The sequence below is a fragment of the Colobus angolensis genome, unplaced genomic scaffold, assembly GCF_000951035.1.
Source record: "Colobus angolensis palliatus isolate OR3802 unplaced genomic scaffold, Cang.pa_1.0 Scaffold263, whole genome shotgun sequence".
NCBI lineage: Eukaryota > Metazoa > Chordata > Mammalia > Primates > Cercopithecidae > Colobus > Colobus angolensis.
Window position 1 is genome coordinate 2,674,459 of NW_012115855.1, and position 7,692 is coordinate 2,682,150.

The 7,692-nt window shown below is 36.8% G+C and overlaps 1 long non-coding RNA gene across 1 annotated transcript; it reads right to left on the reverse strand.

Moving 5' to 3' along the window:
* Window positions 1–254: 254 nt before the first annotated feature.
* On the reverse strand, window positions 255–4,061 carry LOC105515563. The gene is made up of 2 exons (XR_001002349.1): window positions 3,979–4,061; window positions 255–494 (listed from the first exon to the last, which is right to left on the reverse strand). It is a non-coding gene; the product is annotated as an uncharacterized LOC105515563 (long non-coding RNA).
* Window positions 4,062–7,692: the final 3,631 nt, after the last annotated feature.

Below are 7,692 nucleotides of genomic sequence, written 5' to 3' on the forward strand. Positions count from 1 at the left end.
ACATTTATATACACTGTAAGACTGAAATTTGAAAGGTGTGCGTGTGTATGTAATATATATATAAAAAACATGGGAGAGGCTGGCTGGGAGACTTGGGATGTTTAATACTCCATTCTATTCCAGCCCAGGGGCAGAAAAAGCCCTCAATCTTTGTTTCTTTCCAAGCCTATCCTTTGTGGTACTTTAAACATCTTTTCCAGGATTACTCTTATTTTAAAACTTCAACTCTAAGGACATGCACTGGAACAAATAACTTAAATGGATCACTGTCCCAAAAGGAGGACATGCTTTTTATTTGGATGTGCCATCATACAAACACTGCCTTCAGTATTCTGGCAAAACAACACACAATGGGGGCAAAATAATGTGTCCAAAGAAATGTCAATACATCTTCTTATAGTCATCCTGCAATAGCATGGGATTGAGATGATTAAATTCAAAGCTCCAATAAACAGCACGCAAATTACTTCTTGAAGGGAGCAGCATAATAATACCTGGAGCGTAAAAAGAGGAAATGAAGTTTAATTAAGTGTTGCCCAGTGAAATCATACTGAAAAAGCACAGTGAAGGGGGAACTGAAAACTCACTCTTCCCCAGGACGGGAGGGACATGCTGTCAAGTATAAAAGACCATGATTAAAAAAATACATTACTATATATGTATATGTAGTATAACACATATGTAACATATAATACACTATAATGTATATAATATACATAATATGCATGTATATAATATACATGCATTGCAAAGTTGACCCAATCATAAATCAATCTCCTCATTTTCATTTGTACTGAAATGTTGATTTATCTTTGTTTTTTAATAACACTACTATATTCATAAAGAAGTCAAAGCCCAAATAAGACCAGTCATTCTGTAGTTAATATGAATAAATATAAATACCTCCAAACACATCTTGTATTTATCTGTTGGCAATATAAAATCAAAGTTTAAGAACAGGCCCCAGATTAAAATTTGCATCTTCAAGGGATATATCATGGCCCCTTGAAGAATGAAAACTAAGTCATAGAAGAGAAATCCAGTTTTGAGACTAAATGCTAAGACACATGCTTAAAGATTCGTTTTTGCACATAATATACTTAAGTTTTCCTTGGTCAAAATACGAAAATTTCAGCCTCTCTGAAACGTCCTTGCGAGCTCTCATCCCCAGTGCCCAAGCCCATCAGAATATGCTCTCAAGAAAGTCTGCGTAAATAGTTGGTACATGAATATAGTAATCTCTTGCTTCCCTATGCCCATCTAAGTCCATATGTTCACTCTCCTGAGTTACACTGCACTTAGTAGCTATTCAACGAATGTAGACTGTTGAAATAATCTGTATAAGTTATATATAATTGTACAAATTATCATTATGGGAAGCAAGACTTTTCTCGATTTATGATATTTCAAACATTACATATCAAACTAAGAAGAAAGCTTTAGATAGTATTTTAAAGAAAAGAAAGGATGTAAAATGGCTATCATTTCTTGAGAACTTATTATTGTTATACTAATAATTACAGGGAACACTTCACACATAACACATACTATGTGCCAGGCATCGTTCTTTGTACCTTACATTATCGACTCATTTAGTCTGTGCAACAACACTGAACGAGATTGATAATACTACTATCTTTGCTTCACTGATGAGGAAACAGAGACCCACAAACGTTGCATGACCTGCCTGATGTCACACTGCTAGTAGGCAGCACAGCCCAGATTTGGAGACAGCCAAGCTGGCTCCAGTCTCTTAACTGTGCCAAGTATTATGGTAGGATCTTAATACATGTGATATCATTAATCCTCACAGCTATCCACCTAGACATATAATATTAGTCACATTTTACAGCTGAGAAAAGAGCCTTTAAAATGATGCTCAAGGTTGCACTGCTAAGGAGCAGGTTTTGAAGCGAGGATTTGAAGCCAAACCTGTCTAAATCCAGAGCTGACACACTTTCCACTTAATCGTAGTACTCCTTGAACATATGAAAACAGATAAGGAAGTTTCAAGCTTGAAAAACACATCAACTATCTGGTTTTTCTAGAAAATACATCAAGTCTACGATGGTGACTCTGGATTTACAGGTAACTGCCTGTCTTAAAATCCCAGTGAAACTTCCCCCTTAATGGAAAAGAACAGACTGATGTAAAAAACAAAAAATGTAAAGTAGATGTTACAATCTCTGAAACTTTAAAAACTTCATACTATTCCTTGAATTTTGATTAAATCAGAGATATATCAGTCAATTACATCTAGCACATTTAGTTCCTATTCAGAAATCTCATCATCTTCACCCTTGATTACAGATCCTTTCCCTCTTTCTCTTGAAGCCAAGAGGTCACAGTTACAAATCATTAGCAATACTTAAGGCTTTTTAGATGAGTTCTCAGACTACTGTAGTTATATTACAGTGAGCAGTAATAGGAATCAGGCATCTCTTCACACAAAAAAAGTCATTTCCGATAACAATCAAAGCCATAATAAAAAGCTCTTTTCTAACATCCTATGCCATTATAATAGCTGTCTTTGACAACTAAATACCAAGTAATCAAAACAAATGTTAATTAACGCCCAGCATTTACCACTCATAGAGACAGGCCATCATCCATTAATTATCAGACCAATAACAGAGTATTGATCACAATTTGTCAACTTGGAAATAACTGAAATCAGTAAAAGAAGAAGAGAATCTTTCCATAAACAATAGGCTTTCATTTCAGAAGCACTTAACCAGCTCTTCTATTATATATTACTCCTCTCATCAATAAATGCTTTTCATATAATTGTCTCTCTCTTGATTGTGCTGGCTTTTTAAAACAAAAATTATGTGGTTTAGTGAGAAGATATGAGGCACATATATCATTTTGACAGCCAATATCAAGTCATGATGGAATTAAGAGTCAATACCTTGCAGAATTCATAAAATTAGCACTTCTAGCCTAGGTGCCTTAGCTTAAAACACCATTCATTCACTTGCATTTCTCAACCATTTAAACAACATTGACTGAGTATCTATGTGTGCCTTCTAAATATGGATTTAATTATCCAGATATTTGATTTGTGTTCTAAATCTTTTTTTTTAGACAGAGTCTCGCTCTGTCGCCCGGGTTAGAGTGCAGTGGCGCAATCTCGGCTCACTGCAAACTCCGCCTTCTGAGTTCCCGCCATTCTCCTGGCTCATCCTCCTGAGTAGCTGGGACTACAGGCGCCCGCCACCATGCCTGGCTTATTTTTTGTATTTTTAGTAGAGACGGGGTTTCACTGTGTTAGCCATGATGGTCTGGATCTCCTGACCTCGTGATCCGCCCGCCTCGGCCTCCCAAAGTGCTAGGAATACAGGCTTGAGCCACCGCACCCCACCTGGGTCTCTAAATCTTTACAGTCAATGCAAAGATACATAAAGCATACATCTTCACAGAAAGAGGCAAAAACACACTATCCGCTTTGTCTTAGATCCCTGAGTCAATGTAAAGTCAGTTTTCAATCTAAAGAAAAAACAACAGACTTTACAGGAATCGGAAACAGAGACCTTAAAATGTGATCCTTCCTCACTAATCATTTCTTCCAAAACCTTCATAATAATTTTACAAAGAAATGCAACACATAAAAACTAAAACCACTTAAGGGATGGAATTATGACCAAATCCACTCTTACATAAATAAGCTATCATGATGCTTAACAGAGTTCTCCAATTATCCCAACATAAACATTTTATGTCATAAGGAAAAACTTATAGGGAAAAATAACAAAGTTTTAGTTGTGAATATGAGTTAAGATAAAATGGAAAGGCCTAATTTTTCCTTATTTCAGATCCTGTCCATTTTGGACAGAGAAAACAGGGCAGGATTCATTCCAATTTTGAGGAACTGAAAATTGACTCAACTCATACTTAACATTGTCCGAGGGAATGGCGCTTTTCCAGCTGCAGGGACAGGCCAAGTGTTTTAACTCTGCAAAAATCTCAGCGGCTCACCTTAATACTGGCTTTAAAACAGCTTTTCTGTGATAACCATATGTGCCCATTTTCTACCTGAAGAATTTCCATAATTTTAAATCTCAGAAAAACATGAATCATAGTGGGGATTCAAATATAACATTTAGTATAGCAATTCTTGGATAAGGGAGGAGAGAATAAAGTAATTGTAATGGTTATCAAAGTTCTACCTGGAGAATTGGATGGCTAAATGGATTACCCCTTGACTTTTCACCCCGAGACTATAGTTGAATTCAAGTCCTGACTGCAGTGACTAAAAAATCATTCTGACCACTGATGTGAGAAAGGCCTGAAGTGAAATTAGAATAGTGGTCTCAGTCCAGTTGTTTCAGTGCCGTATTTCCAAATCCCCAAACCAGAGCAAACCTGTACTCCCTGCAGAAAAAGCACACCAAACCCACACTTCCAGGAAAGAAAAGGGTAAAAGAACAAAAAACTGCTATTAATAAACTATAAATCAAACAAATACACTACCCAAGTAAAATCCTGCTACTAAACAAACATTACATTGGAAAAAAAAAAGAAACCTGGCTATTTAATCATTGGCATCCCTTCAAACTTGATGCTGTTCAATTATTGCTTTTGTTATGACCTACTTTATGCTAATCCAGGAAAAAGGTAAATTTGCTCAGATATTTAAACAAAAATATTTTCATTTTCAAGTGAATTCAAGTATAAAAGAAATGAAAGCTAGAAATGTCAAAATGTAGGCAGCATGATAGACCTAACTAGGAATGAAATGGAATCAGTTGACACCCAAAGAAATACACAAAAGCTTCCAGTGGTGCTCAGTCCCTTCTTAAATGAAGGAGTTAACAGACCTAGCATGTTTCAAGAAAAACAACCTGTTAAATTACAATTTACAACCAGCTCTGTGTATCATTTAGAGTGAATAATTCATTTGTGCCTTAAATTTTTTCTCTGTGTCTGATTTAAAACACTGCTTCTAACAACAGGTGCTTATCCCTGTAAATTACTCTTCTAATTCTGTTGGATAATGGCTAATTACAAGCACAGGAGAAGAGAAAGATGTTGGGGTGTTTATGTCAGAGCCAGCTATCCTCTAACAAGATTCCAAAAACAAATACCTTGAAATACCCTTGAAAAATGGTACTACACCGGGGAAGACAAGACCCATGCCATCAAAAACAAATCTGAAACCCAGCCAAATAACATCATATTCATTTTTCATAGTAGATTACATGCATTGTTCCTGCCTCTTCATTTCTAGATGTATGAGCAGACCAAGCTCTCACCTTGATAGAATTCCTGTGTTTCCCATAGACTTACATAAGAATTCAAGCTTTATATAAAGTGACAGCAATTAAACCAATAACTCCTATTTTCTGCAGATGATATTATTGGTTTCTCTATTTCAACTTCCATATTTGATTTAATTAAATTAGAGAATTATTAGGAAACCTCAAACACTAAATCATAGCAGTAACATAAGAGAGAAATTGCAAAACTAGTTGGCATGCCCCGTATATGAGGAAGATTTTCAAGTATTGCTCCTTTCAAGATGCTTGATTAGGAGGCTATGATTGCAATCACTAATTCTTTTCTCAAGGGTCACGCAATTGTTCAGAAGGCCTAGAAATTGTAATTACAAAGCAAAAAGAGAGATGCTGGCTGGCTGGCTGATGGTCCTTTCTCTGAAATCCAATCCTCTTTTAAAGTACACTGCATTCCAGTAATTGCTTTTCATCAGTCCTCCATTTAATAGTAATATTTTACGATTTTGCATTTTCATTGAAAAATCCCATTAGTCCACAAATCATTTAGTTGTGTAAGTTTTCCAATCATCAAAAGTCTTGTTTTCTACTTCCAAACCTCAGAATTTCTATAATTTTAGAAATAGTATAGTCAATCTGTTTCCTTGGCAGCCACATGTTTACTTTTAAGTGCACAGGTCTTGCCTCTTAACATGCTGCTGACACAATTCCTCACCTTGGACAGACTTTTGCTCCACAAATATGGAAAATGAATGAATGACAAGCCACTCTAAATTCTGTTGGTTGCTTTACTATTGGAGCTAACAAGTGATGATTAAAATAATGGAAGGGAAGGAGGGAGGGAGGGAGGTTGCATTCAGGATTTATTTATTTATTTTTTTTTTTGTAGTGGCCAGAGGAGAAAAGAGAGGGTAAAGTGTTAGCAGTAATTCTAAACAGATTATTCACTGGGAAACTAAATAATGGAGAGTTTAGGGAGGCAGAGGGTACAGAGTACAGAGAATATACAATAAAAGAAATAGATTTTCAAAGGTTATGGCTGTGCATTGTTTTCCTCAGCTACTAAAAGAAAATTAGGTTAGTTTTTTCCATCACAGCAGCCCATGAGCATTCCTCTCTGAGTTAATAGGTTATAATGAACCCAGAAGCATTGCTATATATATTAACCTTCCAAGAATTTCTCTGCATTCTATGTTCTTCTGACTGATGTATGTTTCAGCCCTGGATATGGGCTATGCTGTCATGCAGCAGCACTCACCTGTGACACTGTCATCATAAAAACATCAGTTTAAACCTAGACTTAAAATGGGGAGATGGTGGAGCTTGGGCACTGGTGTGCAATGTCTGGGCTCAGACCTGAAGCAATTTGCCCACCTCATTCTCCCAAAGTGCTGGGATTACAGGTGTGAGCCCCTGTGCCCAGCCTGGTTATCTCTGTTTTTGTGATGTCAGCATTCTGGATACTCAGTACTAGATCTATTAACTCATTAGGGGTACAAAACGGTGCTACTCAAATTTTATCATTTAATTTTCATTTACTGATTGGAATACTTTCACAAAGAGGCAATCATCCTTCTCTACTAGGTGATTACCCCTGGTGCAGTCTGTATAGAAAAGTTAAGAAAAATGCTAGATTCTGTACCTCTTTTTACCAGTTTTCAAAATAATGCATTGATTCCCTATTATACTTTGAATGTGGTCAATTAGTTTGTTTTTTAATCATTGACTGCTGTGGGAAAAAAAAGGTAGTATCATTTTAAGTTTATTGCTGTCTGACGCTTTTAGGCATCCAACATACATGACTCCCTGCATTAGCTGAGGTAACCAAAAAGGATAATTGTTGTTTTCACCTTGGGACTCTGGTGAGTCTTCAGCAGACCAATCTGGGGGAAAAAAAAAAAAAAAAAAAAGCCAGGTGCCTAAGTCTCCAGTGGTCCTGCTGTTGAAAATCATCCAGAAAGAAATGACTTTCTCTAGTGATGTTCTAAAGATGTACCAGGAAACCATGTTTATGCTCCACAATCATTGACTAATAACTTATTGAGTGCCTCCCTTGTGCTGAACCCTGAAAGGAAGAATACGGCAATACGATTGCTCCTAGGAACCTACCAATTTAGTGGGAAAACGCAACCAGACAATTAGCTTCAATACCATGTGGTAAGGGCTATGACACAGGTACATTCAAAACATTATACAAGCAACTAGAAAGGGCACCCTTCTTAGAGCATATAGGGATGTAGGAAAGACTCCTTGGAGGAGAAAATGTTGCTGCTCCTGGCTTTGAGGAATGCATAGGAGTTTGTCAAGCAAATTGGGCCAGGAAAGGCATTCTGGACAGAGGGAACAGTTTGTGCAACTGCATGATCTGTTCAGGAAATGGAAATGATTCCCTGTGGTTGGAACACAGTGTGTGTAAGGGCTTAATTGGCAGGCAGGGGACAGGTTATGGGGGACATAG